Genomic DNA, 27,312 nt, shown 5'->3' with positions numbered 1-27,312 from the left:
AACGAGTTAATCCACAGCGCCTGGCATACCGTAAGCCCTAAATAACTGGGGGCCAGTTAGCAGTGGCCCGTAGTCTTCATTAGAAAGGCGCAGTGCTTTGAACAACTATTTCTGTGTAACAAATTACCCCAAAATATAGTGGCAAAAAAAACCCCAAAAGCCACTGTATTAAGCTCACAGATGTCATCCATCAGGAATTCAAACAGGGCACCCTGGGGTGGCTTGTCTCTTCTCCATGATGACTGGGGTCTCAGCTGGCAAGACTCGAATGGTTAAGAATGACTCGAATGACTGTGGGCTCATCAGGCATCTCTCGTCTCTCTCTCTCTCTCTCTCCCCAACATGGTGGCCTCAGGGTAGCCAGGCACCTTACGTGGCAGCTGTAAGGACTAGCGTTCTAGCAAACAAGGGAGAAGCTGCACGGTCTTTTGTGACCAGCCTCTGAGCCACGTTACGTTACTTCTGCCACACTCTTGATTAAAGCAGTCACAAGCCCAAGGGACTCAAGGGGAGGGGACAGAGACCCCATCTCTCAATGGGAAGAGTATGAAAGAATTTTCTGCCATGTTTTAAAGCCACCACTCAGCTATTTCTGGTACATTGACAGTTGAATCGGCTTTTGTGGGTTAACCGGGAGACTCACGACTCTTCTTCGCAGTGTTTCTATGGGAACCATATTTTGAGGTCCAAATTACAGACTTACAAGTTAACTTTGGGACCCAATTTATTGATAAAGTGGGACTTTCCGAGTTCTCATTCCTCGGCCCCCTCCAATGTCTAACACTGTGTACATAGCTACTGGTATTATTTATTAATTATCAATGCTTATTGAGCACGTCCTATGTACTGGGCTCTATGCTCAGCACTCTACATGGATTATGTCATTCGATCCTCCCAACAATCCTATAGTTGCTATAGTTCTTTCCATTTTACAGATGGGGAAACTGAGGCTTAGAGAAGGCAAGTGACAAGCCAAAGGTCACTCAGCTAGGACTGTGACACGGATTTTGAAACCAGGTCTGTCTGATCTTTAAGCCCATGCCTGACTACCACAGTGCTCTGACTCCATAAATACTCTCTGAGTAAAGGAAAACTTCTGAAGATGTGTAAAGGCCAGAGGCCCCGGAGAGCCAGGAGAGTGGACCTAACAGGGAAACTGCCCCATATGTGGCCATCAGTCCCCACCATGGGTGACCTGTTCTTGTGCCACCACGTCAAGGGGCACTAAAGGGATGGCCCTCCTTCCTGAGTGGATCTGGGTCACGCAGTCCCTTCACGTGGTCACATCCAATTTGCATCCCTGCCTTTGCCCCTGAGCTGCCAGCCTTCTCCCTCCGTCCTCACCAGCTCCATCTTTCCTGAACCAGAGCAAACCGGACCACACTCAGCTTTTTGTCCCCAGGCACGGTTGGGGAATGAACGGCCGTTTTGTCCCTGGTTGTACAAAGCCATTTGTGCTGGGGCAGCCCCCGGGGGTGGGGGCGGGGGGGTTGGGCAGCAGGCAAGGCAAACACAACCCCATTCTCCCAGGATGGTTAACAGACTTCAACTACACGTGGCCAGGAGGCAGGGCTCAGGCTGGAACCCGTGGCCCCAGGAGCTGCTCCAGAGGAAAAGAAGTTATTGCTGCTGGGCCCATCCCCGGAGGTTTCACAGTCAAGTGTGTGTGTCAGCCTCCCCCCGACTCCCTGTTTCCCCAGCACCCCTCCTCTGCCCCCCATCCTGCAGTTTGGGATGAGAAAACCCCCTTGTATGGGGTCTTTGAAACAACGATGAAAGCCTTTTTTTTTTTTTCCTTTTTAAGAATTCATCCCTGCATTCCAAAGGGGGCATTTATCACCCCGTGCCCAGGCTGCAGACATCTCCCTGCTTCAGATTCTCCTGTCCAGAAAGGCGGCCTTGTCAGACACATGAAACCAGCCCCTCTGGACATCTGGACAAAGAGAAGCTGAGCACGAGGCCGTCCTGAATGCCACAGTGAAAGGAGAGCCCTTGTTCCTGGTCCAAATAGCCTGGCTAAATGCATGCAGCTGGACACAGTTGGGGCAGCTCTGGGGCTGGGGGAGCCAGGCCCTCTTGGCGGCCGCCCCAGGCACCTCCACGGGGCAATCTGAAAGGCAAGTTTGCTTTCGGAAGAAGCTCCTGGAGCTGCCTTAATAACACTGTTTCCGCCAATCATTAAGAAAGTTCAACGGGTAACTGTGGCTTTGGCCTGCCCAGCACCCTCATCTTCTAGAAACAGAATCTTTCTTTCTTTCTTGTGGGCAACCAGTTCCAATAGAGGGTCTGAGCCTGCCACCACTCTCTATACCCACCTGAGCCTATACCCACCACGTCTCACGCTCTTCCCCTAATGACCACACTTACTAAGAAAATAACCGGGAGCCTTCTTCATGCCAGACTCTTGACTGTTTCTGGTACTTCTAAGTAGGTGTTGCCATGCCCATTTTACAGAAGAGGAAAACTGAACCTCAGAGGGTTAAGTTGCCCCAAACCACTCAGCAGAGTTGAGATTTGAACCCAGGTCTGAGGGGACAGCAGCACCTGCGATCTTCCATTGGACTCGACCGCCTCCAGTAGTCACGTGCGGAAAAAGCTCCCTTCAGTGCGGCCAACTATTCGGAACCGCTCTGAAAACGGCTTGGCTCTCCTGCCGCACCTGGGCTGTAAAGCCCACGAGCTTTAACAGTCTTTCTCTGTGCTTTAGGGCCCGTCTTCCTCCAGCGCTGACATTACTCCAGCACTCAATCAATATTGATTAAATCGAATATCGTAAGATGTACAGAAGTAAGTCATGCAGCTGGGGGGGCAGCAAATCTTTTTACAGTAGGGAGCTCTGGGCCACGTTCCTTATCATCTTTAGTCTATAAAGGGGGGAATCGTAGTAGTACCTATTTCATAGGGTTGTTGTCAGGTTCAAAAGCAAAAAAAAGAGGGGCAGCATAGGGCTGGCACACAGTAAGTGCTCAATAAGTATGAGATAATATTCTTGTTGTTATTACTTCCACCCAATGGTCCAAGCCTGAAGCAAGGTTCTTAATTCCCTTTACTCCACGACGGCTCTGCCAATATGCTTCGTCCAGTGAGGGAGATGCCCAAGAAGAGAGATGTATGTGTCCCAGTAACCGTCTGCCGGTGGTGTGGGTTATGGGGGGCTCCCAGGGCAGGATGCAAGCTGCTTTTAAGGTTCCTCATAAATGCACTGCTCTACCGAGACTCTCAGATGACAGAAGGAGGGCTGGCCGAGTGAGCCATTTTGTGTCTTATTTAGAAGCAGTCTTGCGGGCTGGTGTAAAGGTCACTGTCATGCCACCAAGTGACTGAGCCTGTGCCCGGCCAAAGCTGCGCCCCAGGACCCGCTGTTGAACCTGCTACCACTTCCTGCAGGTCACCAAACACAGACCCGCTGCGTGCCTGAATGCCAAAATCGTTTAATGATTTAAAAAGATCGAGATCGATGGCTTCAGCAATTTCTGGGAAGTGGTAACTCAGCGAGCTGTGGAAGGTTCTCAATTTGCTGTCTCCAGCCTGGCCCCGTGGCAGGATTTATGCTGAATGGGCTCCATGAGGCAAATATATCCTGGGATGGGGCCCCATCCAATCACCCCGCCCAGGAAGTGCTGGCCTGCTGACATCACCCTCACAGCTGCCAAGTCTCCCTTGCTCTGAGGGGCACTCTCTCATTTCACATTAATTAGAAGGCCATTTTCCAAGCATTTCCATCCCATAATGAAGGGCTTTCTGCAGTGGCTCAGTGAAATATTAAAACATCTGTCTTGGAATCTTAAAAAAAAAACAAACAAAAAAAACAACATCCTGCCTGCTCAGTCTGTACATTGTATAACCCTTCATATTCGGGGGGCGGGGGCGGGGCGCGGGCGGGCAGGGAATAAGTTCAGAAGTAAGGACATCTTGCCCAAGACGCTGAGATGCGGATCGGGGAAGTGAGGGGGATGGTCACACCACCGCCATCACCACTGACCACCCTGCTGTCTTCCGCCCACCCCACATCTGCCTCTGACGGGAAGAGCAGGGCGCTGTTAGGAAGAAGGGAGGAAAGAATAGGGAATACAGAATAGCAGCCTCTAAGAGGACAGAAACAGCAGTCCCCTTGTGATAGACAGGCACGTGGTGGCTCCCTGTGAAATGTACTTCTGAGGGTTCACCCCCTCATCTAGTCCCCTCGCATTCTGACTCTGCGCCTGGCCATGTGACTTGCTTTGGCCAATGGGACCTTAGCAAGAGCGATGGAGGCAGAGGCTGGATAAGCACGTTCTCTTGGAACACTCAACTCTTGGGAATCCAGCCACCACACAAAGAAGCCCAAGTTCTTCTCTCTCCAAGTCACGTGGAGACAGAGAGGCTTCAACCTCCTGGCCATCCCCCCTCAAAGAGCCAGGCATGGGGCTGAAGCCATCACAGACATTCCAGTCCCACCCACCAACTGACTTTAACCACAAGCAAGACCAGCAGAAGATCCACCCAGCTGAGCCCTAGTCAACCCAGAGAATCGTGGAAAATAATCCAATTATTTTGGTTCCCAGCAAACAAGTTCTGGGGTCGTGAGTTATGCTGCGATGAAAAACCAAAACATTCTATTATTCTCTAGTGGCTTCAAGGTCAAGACCACATTTCCTGGTGATCCCTAATGAAAGGTTCCCAGACATCTGTCATTAGCATCCACTGATCTACTCTAGCTCCCCACTAACTGCCACACTTCTCCCTCTGGTACAGTCATCTCTCCTGCTCAGTAAAAGCGGGGTTTCTATTAAACCCTAGCGTCTACATTTCCTGCACAGTGAATCTTGGTTATCAAGTACTTCACTCGCTCGTGGCCCTTTACTGCGTTAACAAACCAGGGCTCCAGGCTTGTAAGGACGTAAAAGACAATCTCCTGCATCCCACCCTGTGTGGCAGAGGGCGTGTTTGTGTCAGGTGGGGTATGGATGCTGAGAAATGAGATTCGAATTAGTAGAGACTCCAAATTTTACATATTTAGACATTTATATGTGTGCGTGTGTGTGATTATATATAGTGGTTATATATAGCGATTACGTATGTTAACTTCCTAGCTCATGCTATATCACTAAGCTAAGTACAGAAAAGCTGTTTTGCTATGTGGATATCCTTGCTATAATGAATTAATAAGAACGCTGTGCAATCAACGTATTAATTGTATGTAAATGGTGTTTTTTAAACGCTTTAAAACAATTTATTCCCCTGAGCATTTTAAATAGGCCCCCTGGAAAGTTGTTTATGTAGTCATTTCCTTGGCGAACTTCTCTCTCCTAGTGGGTTCCTTCAACCCGAAAATGAACACTTGAGGAAAGCTTGCGGTGGCCCTTGCTCTTCCTCTGGAGGTCCCAGGGGCAAGCGTCCTGCAGGCTAGGGCCTGGGATCTGCCAGAGTGGCTCTGAAATGTAATCACTTGTTCTTTGTTCCAAATGCCTCTTGTCCCTTCTGTCAATTAATGCCTATCCTGCATGAGGTCTGGGTAAGGTGAAGACATTGGTGACTACCAGGGACAAAAGGGGATCGATCAACTCACTAACTCAGCCCTGCCGTGTTCCCACCTTGGAGGAGAAGGAGAAGTTTGCTCCAGCCAGGCGTCCTACAGGTTCCCAAGATGACTATCACATCAAAATGCCACCAGTCACTCAGGACCTTCCTCCAGGAACCCCTGGACCTTCCCATCGAGCCAAAGCAATAAACCAGGAAAACCTACAGCACCAAAACAAGATGTCCAATAAAGAAAATGCATGTGCTCAAAGCACAGGAAGAACCACTGTTCGATCGCTTTGCTTTTGGCTCCAAACAAATTAACCCCAATTTCCAAATTAACCCAACTTCCCAAGAACCTTTCCGATTAGTAAGGTTTCCAGTAAGTAAGGCCTGATCTGAAGCAGGCCTGTTGTCCATCTAGAATTTTCCCACAAGCCTCACAGAAGTATAATTCGATTCACGTTCTTGAGATACGTAAGATGCCAGTATAGCAGAACCGCGCAGAGCCCCATTTGGGCGTGTGTTTAGAATCAGCTCCTCTCGCTTGGAATGTTTCAAGGTGGGGCCTCAGAAAGTCGGCTTAAGTCTTCCTTCCCCTCCCGTCTTCCCCCTTGCGATGACTCCACTTTTCCCCTCAGGTTCCCAAGAATCAGAGGCTTGAGGGGACAATTAATGAAGCCACTGCACACTGTGACCTGGGGCCACAACTGCAGCCACCTTGGTGACACAGGTGGCATTTGTAGGGGAGTGGAGGTGGCCATCCAGGACTCCTACAGGCTGGAAGCCACTCTTAGGGAGTCTGAGATCAACAGAAACCTGTAACCCTTTGCTGGGGTGAACTCAGCGTGATGAGGTTTGGAAAGGTCTCTGTCACCCGGTGTCACCATGGCGGCAGGGCTGCAGAAAGCCTGGTCTTTGCACTGGTCAAATGCCGGTTTGCTCCCTGCCCACCATTTTCCTAGCCTGCCCCGCACTGCAGGGAATCACAGTTCCGGGACTCCCTTGCCCTGGCAGAACATTAGAGGGCAGGAGGGAGAAGCCAGGGTATTTCTTCCTCTCTCGCTCTGCTTCCTGTGGCCTCCCCAGCAGCAGCTGTGGTTCCTTTTTGTGGCTCCAAGGCTCCTCCCTTCACAGCCCCACATGCCATACCGACCTGGCCTCTGGGTTCCAATAACACCACATCCTCCCTTTAGCCCTCCAGCCTGAATTGTGAGTCTCTGGATTGCCTCACCTCCAGGGCTTCTCAGCAATTCCATCACCTGTGTAACCAGTGCCCTATATTAGATCCTTGCAGTTGAAAGACCTAGTATGGTTTTTGCACTAGCCATCCACGCTTATCTGTTCTTCCACCTAATTTAACTCAAACTATCTATGATTTCTCCCACAGCCAAATGTATTGCATGGAGCTCATAAGAGCAATGAGCATTTTGAAAAGGAAGAAAGGAAGGAAGGGAGGGAGGAAGGGAGGGGCAACTGACAGCGTGATTATCTTGTTAAATACATATTTGCGTTACCTCATTTAATCCTCACAACAATCTTATGAGGTTGGTACCTTTATTAACTTCTTTATACAGATGAGAAAACTGAGGTTCTGAGAAGTTCAGCAGTTGGCCCAAGGGCACACAGCTAGGAAGCGGGGGTTCTAGATTTCAAACCTAGGAAGGCTCTGGAGCAGCCTTTAGGAGCTAAGCCCCCTAACCCATCAGAGGACCCATCTCCACCAAGAGCCCAAGAGGGGAAGGCGGGTATTCTGAGCTGGCTTCTGAAAAGGGTACGTCCTAGGCTGGAACTGAGGCTCTGCTTGGCTCCAAAGGGAAATACTCGAAAGGTGGGTGGGATCGGCTTTGTATTGTCTGTTTCAGGAAACCTTAAGCAGAGAGGAGCTGAGGGGCCTTCTGCTTTCCTTCTGGAATATGTGTATGTGGGAAGGGGACAGGGGCCAGTTGCCACTTCCGACACAGTCACCCACAGCGGGCTGTGACCAAACCCTGGAAAGGGGTTTGGCCGTTGCTCTGAATTTCCCAAAGCACTCAGGCCAGGGTGCTGAGGACCAGGCGGCCTCCTCTGCCCTGCTTTGGGACTCCAACCTCGGGCCCCAGTGTCCCCAAAGCCCCCCCACCCCCAGACCGCAGCGTCTGTGTCTTCCAGCTGCGCAGGCGGTTACGTCATCCCCCTGCATCTTGCCTCCCACCGGCTGCCCCATGCACGGGGCACAAGATTTGCAAAGACGAAGATGTAAAGAACATTTGAAAACAGGATCACAGAGGAGGCCACAGCTGAATACAAAACAATGAAATCATGGGAGAGATATTCGGAGCCTCCACAGAAGGGAAATTTGAGGGTGAATTCAGTCTCTCAAGTTCACCGATAGGTCACCAACTGGCCACCTAATATTTTTGGTAAAAGCTGGGTCTGGGGGCAGCTGTCATCCCCACTGACCAATCGGAAGGGAAGCAGGCTGGAACAGGGTCCCGAAGCCCACCCCCACCCCTACCCCCACCCTGCACCTGCTTTTAACCTTTTCATTGCTGGATTGGGAAGGGTCCTGGGAGCAGGGCATTTGGGGTTTGGGGCTGTTGACCAAGGAGCACAGAGGGATTTGAACAGGTACCGTCCGGGACAGAGGTGGGAAGCCTCAGGGAAAGATGACTGCTCTGTAAGGCAGGTTCTCCCAGGTCCCCAGGAAGGAGCACCCATGAAAGAGTCAATTCCTGATCAGAAGCTCTGTGCCATCCACACTGCGGAAATGCAGTGGCCTGTAGGGCTGGCGCTCAGAGATGTCTCCCCACCCTGCCCCCCAACTGGAGGGAGCGGTGATTTGCACCAAACCTCCCAGGCTCTCTCTGCCTATGGCGCAGCGCCTGATCTCTGAGGCCAGTGTTTGTGAGCAGAAAGGCCCCCATGGCTATTCTCTGTGAAAAGCTAAGTGGCCCAGAGGAGGGGTGGGGCGCGGGAAGGAAGACCTTGACCTCCGGAGCCCTAAGCCACTGCTGACAGCAGACAGCAAGGGGGGCCCTTGGGAACAGCGCTTTATTGAGGGACATTTGTCTTCATTTGAGGCAGCCTACATCTCAGCCCACAGGCGTGCTCCGAGGCCCGAGTCTCCCTGACCCCTACCTCCACTGTCCCCGCACTGGTCATGCGCTGGATTGAAGGGGAAGTGGCATCTTAAAGCCCCTCAGGGCCAAGGTGACAGATGTCAGGGAAGAGTAACAGAGTAACTCAGGGCAGCACCCCAGAAAGCTCCCAGCCCCGGGGCAGGAGAGGAGACCTAGGGCAGGGTGGGTACCTCACAGACTCAGCCCCCAAACTCTGGGTCCTCCTCAGCCAGAGGGTGATTCTCCAAGTTCAAAACTTATATTTAGCATAATAATCCTAGCTTTGGATGATGAAAACATTTTACTTATTGTTTTCATGATGCAAACTAATAAAAACTAAACCTCCTCCAAATCTCTGTGGCTGGTCAGGGAGGTCCCCAGACTCAGTCTTCTCTCTCGTGGAAAAAGTGAGCTTCAGAATCTGAAAATATCAGAGCGCAAGATCGTAGTGGGGAGCTTTTTCCCTAAAAAAGTCAGGATGTTCAAAATGTTGGAAGACCACGAACTACGCCCTAGACGCAGCCACTACTCTGCGGAGCTATGAATAAATCATTTTATCTCCCCGTTTCTCACGTTTCCAAATATTAAAAAACCAAATCGCCTGATCACCAAAGGCGCTGGCCGGAAGATCGGCTACCAAGGCGCGACGCTGACTCTTAACGGACCCCCGACCCAGGTTCCCAGCTTTGCTTGGGACGCTATGGACCCGCTGGGCCTGGGGGGCTGTTCGGGGGGGAAAGCGGGGAAGGCCTTGGTTAGCTGCACGGTGCCAAGCACAGCCCTACAGCCCGTTTAGGGAGCTGCAGAGAGGGACGCACCAGGCACGTGGCACCCGGGCTCCAGCACTTTCCAAACACACAGCGGTGCGGGGCAAGCCCCTGGCGCTCCGGGGGCGACCGGGGACCCATCGCCTCCATCTGGGGGGTGGGGGTGGGGGCCGTCGCGTTCAAAACGCAGGTCCGAAGGGGGCGCCCGGGCCGGCACGTCGCCTCGCTCGCCTCCCCAGCTCGCCGGGTTCATTTCCATGTGGAGCGCGGCGCGTCCCAGGCGCCCTTATCTCCCCGCCGCCGTCGCCGCCGCGGCTCTGCAGGCGCGGGCGCCCCGGGCTCCCTCCCTCCCTCCCTCCCTCCCTTCCTTCCTTCCCTCCCTTCCCCTCCCGCGCCCACCCGCCGCCCGCGCCTTTGTCTGGCCCGGCGGCGCGCTCGGAGCCAGCAGGGCGGGTAATTGGCGGCCAGAGGAGGCGAACGGGCCGGCCCGGCCTCCGCTAATGAGCGGGCGGAGCCGCCGGGAGAGCGCGGCGGGGCGCGGAGCGGGGGAGGGGGGTTCCGTGGCCGCGCGGCCCCCCCGGATGGCCGTCCGGGTCCCCACTGCCCCCTCCCGGGCTGTGGCGGGGACCGGCGCCCCGAGGGACGTGCCCTCCCCCTCCCCCAGGCGGTCCCCGGCGCTCTCCAATTACCCTGCGGCCGTGCCAAGGCCCCCGGCTGCCCGCGGGCCGCCCCCGCGTCCCCGGAGGAGTGCCAGGGACTGAACGCGCGGGCGGGAGGGCCGAGGAGCGGGCTCCCTGGGGGGCTTCGCCGCGCTGCAGGGGACCCCAGCGGCCCAGGCGGCCCTCGGGCAGGGGCACTGTGGGGGGGGGGGTGCCCCCGGGGTCTGATGCCAGAGTGCTCACCTAGGGAAGCCCGCAGGCAGAAGCGAAACCTGCTCCCCGCGTTGATGGTGATAAAATCCACCCTGGTTTCTAAATTAATTATATCGAATCCGCCGCTCTCCGCGGCTGGGGCTACGGCGGTCTTGGATGGTCTAAACCAAGGGGCGCCTGGCCTCTCGCTAGCGGAGGGGGAATCACGTATTGTGGGCTCCGAGAAACCCCCTCTCCAAGCCTGAGGGGCGACGAGGTGGGGGGAGGGACGCGGGAAGAGGGGACTTCGAAGGGAAGCCTTGCTCCAGCTAGCCCTCCTCCTCCGGGAAGCCCGCAGCGCTGCCAACCCCTGACCCAAGGCCCCTGCTCCAGGAGCCGGCTCCTTCCTGTGGTCCAGTCCCGAACTGTCGGGAAGCAGATTCCGCAGCAAACTGGCCCTGTGGCTCCACACTCAACTTCCACAAATCTCCACTGAGTCCCCCCTGCACCCACTCCCGCTGGCGGCTGCTGTCGTCTTCAAGTCACTGATGCTTCATGTTAACAGGAGTCTTCACGGCTGCCCTTTCAGACATTGCTTCTCAGACTTGGAGGCTGAGACTCTGCTTGTGGAAGGAAGGACCCAGGCCTGGGAAACTTGGGGGTCCTCCTGGGAACCCTACACTGGTCCCAGCACAGCCTTAGGGAAGCACAAGCAGCTCAGGACAGCCCTAGGGGGAGAGTTCTCCACTGGGAGACTTCACCAGGACTGCTACCTCCTAGGGAAAAAGAAGGCATTTGCTTCCAAAGACTCCCCACTTAGAATCCCACCCCTCCCCACCTTTTCCCCTTCCGGCCCCCAACTCCCTGACAGTGGCCACCTAGGAGCAGCCCACCCACAGGGAGCTTTTCCCCCTTTTTATGTACGTTTTTATTGACATACAACGTACATAGAGTGAAGAGCACAGCTGAAGTGCACAGCGTGGTTCATTTTTACATGTGTATCTGCCTTCGTAATCACCACCCAGGTCAAGATATAGAACATTTCCAGCAGCCCAGAAGGTTCCCTCATGCCTCCTCGTAGTCCACATCCCCCAACTATTCTGACCTCCGTCACCATGGATTCCTTTTGCCTGTTTTTATAAACAAAATCATGCAGCATGTGCTCTTTTGTCTGTGGCTTTTTTCACTCACTGCCAGATTCATCCAGGCTGTTGCATGAAACAGTGGTCCATTCTTTTTAATTACTGAGTGTTATTCCGTTGAATGAACATACCACAATTTATTTAACCATTTGACTGTTGATGGACATTTGGATTGTCTCCAACTCGGGGCTGTCATGAATAAAGTGGTTGTGAACATTCTCATATATGCCTTTGGGTGGAGATGAGGACCCATTTCTGCTGGGGGTACACCCAGGGGTGGAATTGCTAGGTCATAAGGTAGGCGTGTGTTTAACTTTATTGCCAAACAGATTTCCAAAGTAGTTGTACCGGTTAGGTTTTTAAAGCTGCAATTAGGGGACAAAGGCTATTCAGAGAATTAAGTTGCAGACACAGCATAATAATGACACCTGGCAGTTAACTGAGCACTTAGAATGTGCTAGGTACTGTTCTAAGAGATTTGCATGTAATTAACATGTACTTACATGCATTTGTATGCAGACATTCTCACAGTGCCTGGTTTCATCTTAGAATGGGCACAAGATCTCAAGGGCTGGGTTGTATTGAGCTTTGCATTGCCCACCCCAGTTGGGATCCAGATACAATATTCTGTGTGTGTGGAATGAATCATCTCCATTTTACAGATGAGGAGACTGAGGCCCAGAGTGGTGATAACTTGCTGAAGACTCTGGGGCTAGTGAGCGGCAGGACCAAGCCGGCAGCTCAAGTTTCCAGGCTCCTGGTCTTGCTGGTGTTCTTATGAATATAAGCCTGTAAAGGTGCCTTTCGTTTTCTCCTCCTTACACCCCAGGTTGACACTGTCAGCACTCCAGCACTCCAATCCTTGGAGACCCTTGTCTTTCTGTTATCTATTATCTGTTCTTGTGTAACAAACAACCCTTAGACTTAGTAACTTAAAGCAACAGTTACTGTTGTCTCTTGGGTTCTCTGTTCAAGCAACAGTTACTGTTGTCTCTTGGGTTCTCTGAGCGGACTGGACTCAGCTGAATCGTTCTCACTTGGGGGTTCTCAAGTGGATGCAGCAGCGGTCACCTGCAGGCTGGACTGGACTGAACTCCAAGATGGCGCATACACGTGGCTGGTCGCTGATGCTGCCTGTGGGCCAGCAGCTCAGCTGGGACCGTCCGCTGGAGCACCTCCATGGGGCTTGGGCTTCCCACTGCATGGCGGCTAGGTTCTGAGAGGGAGTGTCCCAAAAGCAAGAGTCTCAAGAGGCAGGAAGGGGAAGCCACCAGGTCAGTTAAGGGTATAGATTCACCTCCATCATATTCTGTTGTTCAAAGGAATCACAGGGTCTCACCAGATTCAAAGGGGTGGAGACACAGACTTGATGGATGGGTGGCAGGTCGCATTGGAGAAGACCACGTGGGAATGACAGCCATAGTTGTGGCCATCTTTGTAGCATACACCTTCTTGTCCACTTGTTTCTCAACTATAGGTCTAGCAAGGCCAAAAGCACCCCTCCACTTCTTTGGTTCTTAAAGATTCAAGGTTCCCAGGACTCCTTCCATTTCAGGCCAAAACCACAGCACTGAGTCATCTCAACACCAGGCCCTTGGCATGCCCCCTGCTGTGCCCGCCCTGCATCGTGCCCTGCACCAGCTCACCATTCCAGTGGCCACGTGGCTCGTCCGGGTCCCTGCCCATACACATCAGCTCGTGTCCAAGCTCTGAGCACTGTCACCACGCTGGAATGTCCCAACCTAATCCTTGCCGTCTTGGCCCCCCAGCTCCAGCTTCCCCCTTGTCCAGGCCTTTCCCTCCTGACGGTAATCTCATCTGAAACAAACACAGAACCTTCTGGGCCCCCTGACCAAACTGGGATTTCCCTACAGCCGCCTGAGGTGTTTGAGCTGGGGAGTTGGCCTCTACCCCTGTTCGCCACCTGTTTGAAAGGACACGGACTTTCCAGCTGGAAGACCCAGGGTTGAATCCCTGCTCCGCTGCTCACTGGCTGTGTGGTCTTGGGCAAGTGGTCAAACCTCCCTATGACTCGGAGTCTACAGAATGGATGTCATTACTGGACCCAGCTCGGAAGGCCAGTGTGCGGATTAAAGGTGGCAACATATAAGCATTGGAGACAATGCAAGGGAAAGAGTAGACACTCCCAAAGTCAAGTCTTCTTTCCCCAGACTGCAAAGCAAAATTTTTCAACTTTTTCCATGTCATTAGATTCTACATTGGATGAGTTTTACCAAAGCAAACACCCAGGTAACCGGCACCCAGATCAAGAAACAGACGTGACTAGCACCCTAGAAGTCCCTGCCCCCTTAGAGTTCCTACCCACTCTCCAACACTGTCCAGACATGTAACGCCCTAGATTAATATCTGGCCCCGTTTGTGGCAGCCAACGCCCCTGCACAATGGCAAATGAGATAGGTATCTATCTGGTGTGATTTAAAAGGAACCAGCAAATCCAGCTCCCACTGTGCCTAAATTTCCTCCATTATCGAGGCTTTCCTTTGTGTTAAGCACTGCTCCCATCCACGGTTCTCTTTTAAAACCCAAATCCATCTGTGTTGTGGTAACCGCAATTCCCTCATCCCGTAGAAAAAATATCTGGTCGACCTTTTCACACTGATTCCCAGGACAGTAGAACATCCTTAACCAGCAAAGAAATGCAGGAACAGGGGGAGCATAGACTCAGGAACATGGGCTTTACCCGCTTCACAATTTTGCCCAAGGATGGTTCAGACTTCTAGCATTTTTTTTTTTAGCATATTTTAAAATCTGGTGTTTAAGGGAATTAAGAACCCATCCTCCTCTCCTCCCCTCTCCCAGCCGCCATCAACCACAGCAATTCCAACAAGCCACCAACACACAGAAAAGAAGCAAGTGGAGATAAAAATGAATCCTGTGGGCCAGCCGGGGCACGACCCCACCCTGCTCTCCCAAAACACCTTTTCTAAGCCAGGCCCAGGAGAGCTTCTGGAGCTATGACGTCATCAGATGTCAGGCCTTTGACAAATGGGTCCGGCCTGCGGCTGGAGCCTTTGATAAGCCATTTGCAGGCGTCTGGGAGACATCCACGTTGGTCTTGGGAATGCATCCTAGCCCCATCTCAAATTCACATCTTTTCATGTTTTTTTAAAAGCGTGCCATGCATCTGTGAAGATGCATGGCTTCAAATATTTTTTTCTTTTTTCTGACATTTCACCTTTTCTCCTTATTTTATTTTATTTTTTTTAAAGAAAAGAAAATATTCACTCCGAGGTTCATTTAGTTTCTGGGCAATAACTGTCAGATATTAACGGATAGCCCCATACATCCAGCATAAAATAATAGAATTTGTTGAGTGCATTAGACATCCAATAATGGGCACAGCGGACAGTGTGGTGGAGCTGAAGAAAGGCTTCTCTTAGGAAAAGAGAAATGCATGCTATGAAAAACAAGACATAAAGGACATTTGTCAAAATGTCCTTTTGTACCTTCATACATTTGCACACACAAGCCCCCCTACCTGGAAAATTTTGTCTTGACTTCTCTCCCTTATACTGTCTCCTCATCCAGCAAGATTCAAATCAGCTCATCTCTTGCAGGAAGCATGCCCTCGCCCCACTTCTGTACTCCCACGCATCACACACCCTGTCCCCATAGAATCCTGGGCTTGCTTCTGTCAAGGCACTTGTCACACTGCACTGTAACCCTCAGCTGCGCTGTTGGCCTCCGCAAACTCTAAGCCCCTTGAGGGCAGGGCTTGTACCTTCTCCCGTTGTATTCCTGGCACTTAACACTGAGACTCAGTCTGGCAGCTGCTTCAAGTGCCCACCTGTGCCCTTGAGCCCTGACCACCTCAATGAAGACCTCTCCAGTTCCAATGAGCAGCGTCTGCATCTTTGCCTGAGTTTTTTCTCTGGCTTCTGGGGCCCACTTTTTTTTTTTAATTTATTTATTTTTGGCTGCGCTGGGTCTTCGTTGCTGCGCGTGGGCTTTCTCTAGTTGTAGAGAGAGGGGGCTACTCTTGGTCGCGGTGCGCGGGCTTCTCATTGCGGTGGCTTCTCTTGCTGTGGAGCATGGGCTCTAGGCGCACGGGCTTCAGTAGTTGTGGCACGTGGGCTCAGTAGTTGTGGCTCGCGGGCTCTAGAGCACAGGCTCAGTAGTTGTGGCGCATGGGCTTAGTCGCTCCACGGCATGTGGGATCTTCCCAGACCAGGGCTCGAATCCGTGTCTCCTGCATTGGCAGGCGGATTCTCAACCACTGTGCCACCAGGGAAGCCCCTGGGGCCCACTTTGCTGCTCCTGCGGCAGGCTGGAAGCACCAGGGAATTCATGCCCTTCCCAATAGCCCTCAAATGATGCCTGGAGGGAGTTGGCACACTCTCATCCCTCCCAGTTGGAAAAACTGAGACCTGTGTTCAACGTTGGCTTCGAAAGTTCACCAGTGGTATTAAATTCCAGTTGCCCACAGTGGTAAGGGGCTTGATAACACGCTCTTCATTGCTTGCCTACCTGCCTTCCCGTCCCTGTCTCACTTGCCTACTCCCCTAAGATGTTTCCTGGCATCACATCCCAAATAAACTACTTGCCTTCAAATCCTTGTCTGAAGGATTTCTTCTGAAATCCTTCTGAACCACATAATAGGTGCTCAATAAATGATCTTTGAATGAATGAAGAAATAAGTGATGGAAGTTTTATAGCACAAATGTCCAAAGGAGATCTCTAGGGCTGGATTTTCTGTAAGGTCTATATTATCCATTTTAAGTGACAGCACTGAGTCAAATTCAAAGTCTCCTTGGACAGTTCCCCTTCAATTTGGACCAAGCAGACAAGGCCAAGTGCCAAGGAATGGGGAAGACTGCACAGTGTATGGCAGAAGCCATGACAATTAGGCTTTGATTTGGGTCCACCGGCTGTCCTGGTTCCCTCTTGTCCTTCTTCTGTCATCTGTCACACTGGACTTCAACTGGGTCGTGGGGTTCTATTTAAGTGAGAAACTGTCAGCCTCCATGTGCCATTCCTTTCCCCAGGGGAGACATCAGCAGCTCAGAGTCTGTCCTCACTGCTGTCCCCAAGTCCCTTTAGCTAACACAAGGGGCAGAGAACTAAGGAAACAAGTGAAGGTGTTGTCGATAGCACACAGTCTGATTTTACTGATTGCCTTTTCCCCCAGTGATCATCTGTACATTAGACCCTAGCCTGGTTCCAAAAGACCATTTCCCGCCCCGCCTGACGTCTCTGCTACTTCTATGGTTCGGGGGGCTTTTTCTGGAAGTACTCAAGCTTATTGGAGACAAAGCTGACCACTGACGCTTTTTCTACTTCAAAAATTCTTTGAAATTTTTAAAATGTCCAGACTTGTAATAAACTAAATTTTCTTTCCCATTCTCATTTCCCTGTGTTTCCCAACAGGAGTCCAGAATTGAGATTTTCTTTTTTTACGCCTTTTTGTAGGCAAAAGTGGCTGGATACTCACTTGGCCCACAGGTGGGAAAGGAACCGAACAAAAATAGTGAATTTTTATGGAGTCTTATACTGTGCTAAGAACTCTGTGTATATTATCTCCTTTAACCCTCACCCAACCCACGGGACACTATTATTATCTCCACTGGACAGATGAAGAAAGCAAAGGCCAGAGAGACTACAGAACTAGTCCAGAGTCTTTTCAGGCCTGTAAGTGTCAGGGCGGGGCGCAAGCCAGGAGCCTGAGCTCTTAACCAGGGCTCTCAACCACCCCCAACACTCGGGGCTCTCGTGATTGCTAGGGGTGGTAACGGAAACTTTCCTGGTTTTTCTTGTCTAATCTCCTACTCATGCTCTATTCAGTAGTACTGCCTTCATTTGTGTTCTCCCAAAAGGACACTGTGAGATAAGGATGTGAGTGCAAGCTGTTTATTTAGGAGGGGATTCAAGAAGGCCCCAGTAAGTGAATGGGGAGGTGACACAGGGAAGGGAAGGCAGCCACTCAGGGGTGTATTACGGAGCCAGTTACCACCATGGGCAACTAGGAGTGAGTCCTGCTGGAGACCTCGGAGAGATGTCCATTCCTGCCTCACATGCACAGACTCACCAGACTGGAGTCTCCCTGGGCTTTGTCCAAGCCAGTTGGGAACGCATAATAGCTGAGACATCAGATGGGGTGAGTTTGCCACGTCTTTGCATGCCTCCGTGAAAGTCTCCCTGCTTCCATTCTTTCCCCCCTTCTAGCCTTTTCTCTGGCAGTTGTAGGACGTGCACCTCGATTACCCTGTCCGAGGGGCAAGAACACTGGGGGATCACCTGCTGTCATGGGTCATTAGCTGAGGGCTGGGCCCCTGGCCTGCTGCATTCAGAGGGGAGGGGGTCTCTGGTGCCAGAGGAAGCCAAGAGGCGCAGGTGTCAGCAGCTGGAAGACAGACCTGCGTGCCTTGAAGGGCAAGGGTGTGGGGAACGTGGGCAAGGTGCCAGCTGCGCCTGCTACGTGATATTAACCTCATGGTACAGATGAGGAAATGGAAGCTTTATCATGTATTGCAGACATCTGGGTAACTTTATTTATTTATTAATTATACTATTTGTAAAGGTTACACTCCATTTACAGTTATTACAAAATATTGGCTATATTCCCTGTGCTGTACAATACATCCTTGTAGTCTATCTTACACCCAATAGTTTGTACCTCCCATTCTCCCACCCTTGTATTGCCCCTCCCCCCTTCCCACTGGTAACCACTAGTTTGTTCTCTATATTTGTGAGTTTGTGAGTCTGCTTTTCTTCTTTTTTAATTTTCTTTTTGGCTGCGTTGGGTCCTCGTTGCTGCGCACAGGCTTTCTCTAGTTGCGGTGAGCAGGGGCTACAGTTGGTTGCGGTGCACGGGCTTCTCGTTGCGGTGGCTTCTCTTGTTGCGGAGCACGGGCTCTAGGCGCGCGGGCTTCAGTAGTTGTGGCTCATGAGTTCTAGAGCGCAGGCTCAGTAGTTGCAGTGCACGGGCTTAGTTGCTCCACGGCATGGGGGATCTTCCCAGGCCAGGGCTCGAACCCATGTCCCCTGCATTGGCAGGTGGATTCTTAACCACTGTGCCACCAGGGAAGCCCCTGCTTCTTTTTTGTTATATTCACTAGTTTGTTGTATTTTTTAGATTCCACATGTAAGTGGTATCATACAGTATTTGTCTTTCTCTGTCTGACTTATTTTACTTAGCATAATGCCCTCTAAGTCCATCCATGTTGCTGCAAATGGCAAAATTTTCATTCTTTTTAATGGCTGAATAGTATTCCACTGCATATCTATATATCTATATATGTATACACACACACACACACACACACACATACCACCTCTTCTTTATCCATTCATCTTTTGGTGGACACCCCTTAGGTTGCTTCCAGATCTTGGCAGTTGTAAATAATGCTGCTATGAACATTGGGGTGCACATATCTTTTCAAATTAGTGTTTTTTTTTCCTGATATATAGCCAGGAGTGGAATTGTTGGATCATACGGTAGTTCTATTTTGAGTTTTTTGAGACGCCTCCATACTGTTTTCCACAGAGGCTACACCAATCTACATTCTGCAGAGGTCTGGGTAACAATAGAGTGAGGTCATGGTAACTAGAAATCTCAAGACAACAGGACAGACAGCACTGTCTCTACCCTTAAAAGACTTCTCACTTTAAACTAGATCAAGGTGACCCCCTTCCCTGGTGTCATGGGGGTGCTGAGGTCCCTTGGGATGCCCCAGGGAAGACAGAAGCAGTAGACACTACTAAGAGAAGAAATAGAAATAAAAATGGAAAGAAAGATTCTCAGTGTGTTTGCTGTGACAGGGCGAAATTTAAAAGAGAAGAAGACAATTTCACAGACCACAAGGGCAACGCTTTCCAATCTTTTATTACGCGAAAGCAGCAACAACCAAAAAAATGTCCTGTGCTTAAAAGAACTATCTCCAGGTTTGAGAAAGAAAAAAGCGTGTAATAAATGACCTTCCATCAGGGAATTCTCCGCTCTCACACCATGTCCTGGGACAACAAACCCACCTTTGCCCAAGTACAGGAAAGAGGAATTGCCTTGAATGAGAACCCTTCCTAGAACTGGTCTGACTCCCAAAGCAATGGTGCTCTCAGCAGAAAGTTCCTTTTTCCCAAGGAAGAAAAGCCAATTCAGCTAAGGGGATGGCTCTTGAACCATAAAAGTTCACATCCTTTCTTTTATGACTCTTAGCAGTGCTGTATCGCCAAGTGTGGTAGGCAGAATAATGGCCCCCAAAGATGTCCACATCCTAATACGCAGAACCTATGAATAGGTTACCTTTTATGGCAAAAGGGGCTTTGCAGGTGGGATTAAGTTAAGGAACTTGAGACGGGGAGATTATCCTGTAGGTTCAATGTAACCACAAGCGTCCTTATAAAAAGAAGAGGGAAGCAGGAGAGGAGGTCAGGAGCCTGCCATTGCTGGCTTTAAAGATGGAGAAAAGGGGTCACAAGCCAAGGAATGTGGGCAGCCTCTAGAAAGTGGAAAAGGCAAAGAAATAGATTCTTCCCTAGGCCTCCAGAGGGGAACACAGCCCTAGTGACCCCTTGGTTTTAGTCCAGTGAGACCCATTTCAGACTTTAATCTCCAGAACTGTAAGGTAATAAATTTGTGCTGAGACCTTACCTTTACGGTAGCTTGTTACCCTACAACACACCGAGTATAACACACCAAATATAATGCACAAAGCATGACACACCGAGGTCCCCAGGAAGCTCCCAAGTTGGCAGGCTATGCAGGTCTCCCGTGAGTGCTGTGGGGAATGGAGTAAGCTCACAATGGCCCCGTCGAGAGATTTCCAGAAAAAACTGCAGAGGGTCCCCACTTCTTGGGAGATACACAGCAGTGGGCCCCAGGAAATGTCAGGCCTAAGAGGATTCCCAGCCCCTGCATCCACCCGGGAGCTAAACACCGCAGGAATTAGCAAACAGTTCCCTCGCAGGGATTTACTGAGTTAACGAAAAACTCTACCCCAGCTGTTTCTCATCATCTTCAGATGGCTTTAATCATATCTAGAATCATAAAACAGTGGTTTCCAAACCTGTTTGGGCCTCAGAATTACTTGGGAGCACTTGCTAAAGGAGCCCAAGGCTGCCCCCATCTCTGCCCTGAGTGACTTCATCCCAGGCCTCTCGAGTCAGAGTCTCTGAGGGTAGGGTCTGGGAATCTGTGTTCTGAACAAACATCTCCAGACATTCGAGCCCCTATCTGTGGACCAGGATTTAGAAAAATACTGTCCTAAACCACTTAGCTTTCAGGGCCCTGTGGGATGTTTCAACCAGCTGAGATATCTGGATTCCAAAGCTCTCAGGAGGGCTGTGCTAAAGGAAGGGTTTTGCCAGGAGAACATAACTTGCCCTCCAAGTGGCTTCCACTGGGACGGTCTCTAGCTGAACGTTGGTCCCAGAGCTGAGAGTCCACCACGTCAGGAAAAGCTCCTGCCTCCCAGCTCCCACTTCACCACATTTCCCAGAGCCTTGGCCTCAGCCCTGACGCCCCACCGCTCCAAGACCTCCATTAACAGAACAGTACCCAACATGGCAGACGCTATCGGTTGACCGGTCAACAGCCTCTCCTCCCTTTTTCCTTGCTAACAGAAGCCTGGTGTTTGCTCAGCAACTGAGCAGGAAACCTCAGAAGACAACTGCTCTAATCCAGCCACGGAAATCCCAATTCTTTCCGCTAGCGACTGGGGAAGAAATGATCTTATGACCCAATTCTGAATAAGGAGTCCGCATTGGAACTCTGCTGGGCACTTCCTGATATGAGAGAAAGTGTTTCAGGAAGGTTTCTTTTAAACTCACACTCTTCTTTCCTGCTTGGGACACTATTATGTGGGGACATAAAGCATGACACTATAACTGCCACCTTGTGACCACGGGGTGACAGATTTAAGTGTTGAAAGAAACATACTAAAGATTGCAGAGCACAAGGATAGAGAAGAGTAGCCCTTGATAAAAATCACTGGACATCTTGACCAACCTTGTAAACACCTAGCTCCCGACTACTTGGCACGGGAAATGAAATAAGTCTGTGTTGTTTAGGCCACTGTTTGTTATTCTATGTGACAGTTTTGAAACACGCCTCACCCCTGATTTTTTGATATCTCCTCCATCAAGAGGCGGGGTCTATGTCTCCTCCTCTTGAATCTGGGCTCTACGGTTACTTGATCAATAGAAGATGCTGGAAGTCTGTGCCAAGTCAGGCCCTTTATTGTACATCAGTAGGTTACGGGAACACTCTGTCACTTTAAGTCTTTGGGCCTTTGCAGGACATGTGGTCCTGGTCGCAACTACTCAGCTCTCCCACCGTAGCATGAAAGCAGCCATGGACAATGGAATGGGTGTGGCCGGGTTCCAATAAAACTTAATTTGTAAAAACAGGTGCTGAGCAGGGTCTGACCATCAGGCCATAGTCTGCTGACCCCTGCCGTAGATCAAGGCCGTGCATCCTACTTCCTCCCAAGCCTGACTCCTTCCATTAGTACTTGTCCTGGTCCTTGCGTCAGCCAGGAAGAGACCACTGGACCTGTTGTCATCGTCCATCATGATGTTTTAACCAGCCAGCAGGGAAGTAGAAAAACTCAACTCTCCGCTGTGCACTGAGCCTGGGGCCTGACCAAAAAACCTTCCAAAAGCCTGTGGTTTCTCCCAGGGAACCCAGACATCAAAACCATAAAGACTCTTCCCCAGGCAAATCGTTACCCCCACTTGACACTCTATTTAATGGAAAGCCTTGGCCAAAAATAAGTATATTAAAATAAGCTTTGCATTTTTTACATTAACTGAAATTTGATGCAAATTGATAATAAATTACTTTCCCCCTACTCATTCATTTGGGAATCACATAAACTAGTTTACAGTTACGTATTATTACATTTCACATTAATGTAGCCATAGGAAGCTAGGCTTTGGAGAAATTTGCTTCCCAGCAAACCATCAGAAATCGAAGACGTAAAAGTGGGATTTGGTGGAATATCTGACTCTCCTAATGTGGCAGCCACTCAGAGTTGTGAAAAATAAGGCATCAGCGCACTGCTCGAGGCCCAACTAATTCATCAAATGACCACCGTTTGTCTTATTTATCTGGCAGAGTTTTTCCCATTTCAGGATCTTACAGTGTTCCTTCCTTCCCTCTCTTTCTTTTCTTCCTCCCTCCCTCCCTGCCTCCCTCCCACCCTTCCTTCCTTCAGATTACATGGCTGAGCCCAGATGCAAGTGGAGAAACCAACCAAGAGGTAGAGAGGTGGCAAGATCACATTGCAACGGGGTGTGCGTTCAGGGAGGAATTATTGCAGCCATGTTTACAAGTAATCTACCCCAGTAAGAAGTGAGGAAATGCCACAGTATGCTACGTGGCTCAGCTGTGAATATTGTTCACACAGTCATAACGATGTGAATGCTGACTATTGATCTAACCTAAATTAGAATACGAGTATTTTGAGAGGAAGTGCAACAGGGAAGAATAAGTATAAGTGGTGGTGGTGAAAGAGAGCAAAATACTCATTTTCCATCCTAGGAAGTCAATAGGAATTAAAAGATATAACACCTTAAACTGAAACATCATGACGTGGCAGTATAAGGGTGCTATTTAGAGATGGAGAGGTAAATACCCAAAGAGATAGTCAAAGGAGATGAAGGGGAACGGGGACAGGTTTGCCAGAGACTTCTGTTTGCTCCTAAAAAGCCTGTAGAACGCTTTTCACTGTTTAAAATATATGTATGTACAGTATGACAAAAACAGAAACCAGTATTTTGAAAGAAAAGTGTACTACTTCTCCCGCAACTATACAATCTCTCATTGACCATCCAAAGCCAATGCTAAAAGCTGTGTTTCTCCCTCACAAATATACAGGTAAAAATAAACTTAAAAGGCAACATTGTATACAAATACATGTAGATAAAATGAAAGGCCTCAAATAGAAGTGAGGACTCCAAACTACGTAGCCTGGAGACTGATGAAAGGCCACCATAACGTTAACAGGCGTTTGCCTGATAGTTATAAAGGTAATTTATACCCAGAACATTCCCACCCATGTGAGAGAATGACCCTCTATTTTACTACATGTTGTATTAATGTCAATCAATGTATGTTTGAGGGCTTTATACATTATGGATAATAATGTCGGAGCTTTGCAAACCATTCCTCTTGGGGGAGCTACACAAAATTCTACAGGAGAGAATAGAGCAGAGCATCTAAGGCCTGAATGGCTGAGCTCTTACTGGGGTCAGCAGACCTAAATCAGCTCAGCTATGCAAATGAGATCAGAGCAGCCCACTCCCAGGCTGAAAACAGGAAATGCCCGTGGGGGTGAGGCCATGTGAAAAGGGAAAGCAGGGCCTGGGTCTGTTCAGAAGGGAGATTCAATGGACAGGGGACTTATTCCTGGACCGTGATGCTACGCCCGGGAAAGACAACCATGCGGATGGGCTGGGGGACTTTGACCAAGTCATTTAGCCACTTTACACTCGATGGTTGCTTTGGAAAATTCGCTGCACTAGTTAATTCACTTGATGGGGAGAATCCTTTTACAATATGTATGTCTAGCAAATCATCACATGGTACACTTTAAATATCTTACAATCTGATTTGTCAATTATAGTTCAATGGACATGAAAAATAAAATAATAAAGCAAAGTAAAAAGGACATCTTAATCACCTGTACTTGGAGTTGCTGAGAGGATTAGAAAAATCTCTATACTACGTATTCACTTTAGAAAATTTCTCTTTCCCCTTGTGGGAAATGAATTATTGGACGCAATTCTTCCCCTTTGCCTGCAGCCACACCCTTTGTCACGTAACTTAGCAGCCCATTGTACTTCTAACTTGACTTGAGTGCAAGAACGTCTTACTCTTCTGTGCGTCTTTTGTGCCTTGCATGGTGCCTGGTCCATATTACATGCATGGATGGATGGATGGATGGATGGATGGATGGTTGGATGGATGGATGAATGGGTGAATGAATGAATGGATGGATGGATGGATGGATGGTTGGATGGATGGATGGTTGGATGGATGGATGAATGGGTGAATGGATGAATGGATGGATGGATGGTTGGTTGGTTGAATGCATGGGTGGCTGGATGGACGGATGGATGGATGGGTGGATGGATGGATAAACACTCACTTGTTGGAATCTGTGGAAGTGTAACCCTATAGAGAATAAAAGAAGTTTTGCTTGGAGATAATTCTATTAAAGACTTCATCTAGGGGCTTCCCTGGTGGCGCAGTGGTTGAGGGTCCGCCTGCCGATGCAGGGGACACGGGTTCGTGCCCCGGTCTGGGAAGATCCCACATGCCACGGAGCGGCTGGGCCCGTGGGCCATGGCCGCTGAGCCTGCGCATCCGGAGCCTGGGCTCCGCAACGGGAGAGGCCACAACGGTGAGAGGTCCGCGTACCGCAAAAAAAAAAAAAAAAAAAAAAAAAAAAAATTCATCTAAAGTTCTTTAAATCACTTTGTGTATTGTAAGTGCTCAAATATCTTTAACATCATTGCTATCATTTAATAACATTTTGGAGCTTTCTCCATTGTCTAGTAACTAACAGAACTCATTTAAAGCAAGTTCTCTGACATCTAGGACCTTACTGTGTAATGGAATGTTAATGCAGTCTTTAAATTGCAACAGTATTCATACCTTTGGTTATATGTCATTTCTGTCTCATTAATTTCTATTTTTTGTAGTCTAAATGCTAAGGTGTCGATGAGTACAGGTGTGTTGTAGCTGAGAGCCTGGTGAACCAGATGGTTCCGGAAAACAGCTTCCCTGCCCCAGGACGACAGAGTATGCTGGGGCCTCAGTCAGCTCATTCTCAGATTGGAGCCACTGGTCACGAAGAGGACATGGCAGCTGGAAAACTCATTCATTGAGCACAGCCTGGTGAAGGTGACTACCCACAGCATCACAGATCAGGGACAGAGTATGTTTTTCCAAACGCCAGTTGTGTCTGAATATCTCCTCTTTCTGCCCCACTCCTTACCTTTCCGATGCCCGTGCTTCCCTCACCACCACCTGGTCCTGCCTCCAAGCTGTGGACTCCCACATCTGCCTGATGATTCTCCTGTCTGCCACCTCCCCTCCTCTTCCCTCCTCTTCCACCTCAGTCCTTAACCTCAGCACCTGCCCCACCCCAGGAGAGTCCCCTCCCTGGCCCAGGACCTCCCACTGGCAGCAAATGGAATTTTCAGGAGTTGCTGATGGCAGCATCGCTGATGTAGCTGTGAAGAATACCTGCAAATGTCGAGGCATTTATTTCTGTTCATTGATTTCCACTTGCCTTGCAGTCATTTCCTGGGCTCCCATTCGCCCACGCGCTCAGAGCCGTCTTCAAGGTGCTGCTGAGAGGGAAAACTCAAGTTCCTGGGGCAGGCCCATCCTTGATCGCCAGGCACAACCCAGACCTCCACTGAAGCAACTTCAATATGTGGGCCAGCGCCCAGCAAATGGGAGAACATCTTGAAGCCGCAGGCGTCTGCTGAATTAAATATTTACTCATTTCGTGCCTCTCCCTCTGTCCACGGAGAATCCAGCTCAAACTAAATAACAAAGGAGGTCAGGCCTGTGATCTGCACAAAAATACTTACCCTGCAATTATAGGAATATTGGGCCTGACAATGAATGCCAGGCCTGTAGAACTTGGAGAAGGCCCAAAGAAAAGCAACAGAAATGATGTAGGGACAGGAAGATAACGCTGGCAGGAAAAGCTAGAGAGGTGGGGCTGGTTTTGAATGGAAAAGACCTTGAGGGGGCCTTAATGACAGTCTTCAACATATTCCTGTGCTGGAAAATGGCAGCGTGGGGACCCCTGTTCTACTGGGGACGTGCTTACCCTCTACCACCAGGACGGCCACCTCTTGTGTTCAAATTTTTTGCTCTCAGTTCCCTATTACTAAAAACCTATTGAGCATTCACTCCATAATATGGTTAAAGTTATTTACTTTTTATCATTCTCCTCATATTATCTTCATGATGAAACAGGCACAAAAATAGAAAAGGTCAAAGGGCGAGATCAACACAACTTGAAATAGACCTACGGCTCGTCTCATATCTCAACCTTGCCGTCACACCCACTTTGGGGTCCATAGTCTAGACTGTAAATATGCCCAGCCACATCTTTCTTGTCCAGAACAGTGATGGCTTTCAACTGAGATCCCCAGAAGCAGATCCTGAGATAAGGAGGTAGGGAAGCAAGACAGGGAAGGGGGTGGTCCCGAGCAAGATGCGACTTGCGGCAAGGTCCTGGAAGAGGGTACCTCAGCCTGCTCCTTCGGGGGCTCAGGAGTGTGAGTCAGACCTCAGAGCCTTCCTGACCAACGGCAAGGGAGTTGGGCTTTCACACTCCCTCACTGCCAGTCATCGTTAACCAACATAAGCCTGGGGGCTGGGAGAGCAGGGGTGATGCCCGGCAGGCAAAGTCGCCTGGGGGCGATGCTCCGCAAAGGAACCTCCAGTGCTGGCTGGAGAAAAGCACACTGCAGGGGTGGGGAGATGCAAAAACAGACGGTAAAAAATGTATGGAAGGAGATCTGGGGAACATTGTGCGCGATGGTGACTAATTCATGGCATATGCTGAACTGTGCCTCGTGTGCTCCCAAGTCACTCTCGCGCTCTCACGCGGGGGTCTGGAAGCTCTCTTTAGGTGAGGATGAGAGAGGTGAGATGGCCGTTTTCCCTGCACGGCCCTGGATTGTTCAGGAAACACAGTGAGGAAGGCACTCGATGACCTGTATGTGTGACCGCCCTCAGGAGACTGAGACGAACGCGTCTCCTTTGTAAAACACTGGCAAAGTACCGTCCCAGAGGTACTGGCAAGCTGGACCAGAGCCTGCACTTTCAAAAAGCATCCCTCTAGGATTGGCTAGGCAGCGGGGATCTGCTGCCCCTGGAAATTTGGACCAGTTACCGAACTGAACGCCCCATTGGCCAGCTCCTGCTGTGGCCACGTGACCCTGGGGAGAGTTTGACTTCTCT

The sequence above is a fragment of the Tursiops truncatus genome, chromosome X (assembly GCF_011762595.2).
Source record: "Tursiops truncatus isolate mTurTru1 chromosome X, mTurTru1.mat.Y, whole genome shotgun sequence".
Classification (NCBI taxonomy): domain Eukaryota; kingdom Metazoa; phylum Chordata; class Mammalia; order Artiodactyla; family Delphinidae; genus Tursiops; species Tursiops truncatus.
The sequence above is the reverse complement of the archived record's forward strand: the minus strand, read 5'-3'. Positions refer to the sequence as shown.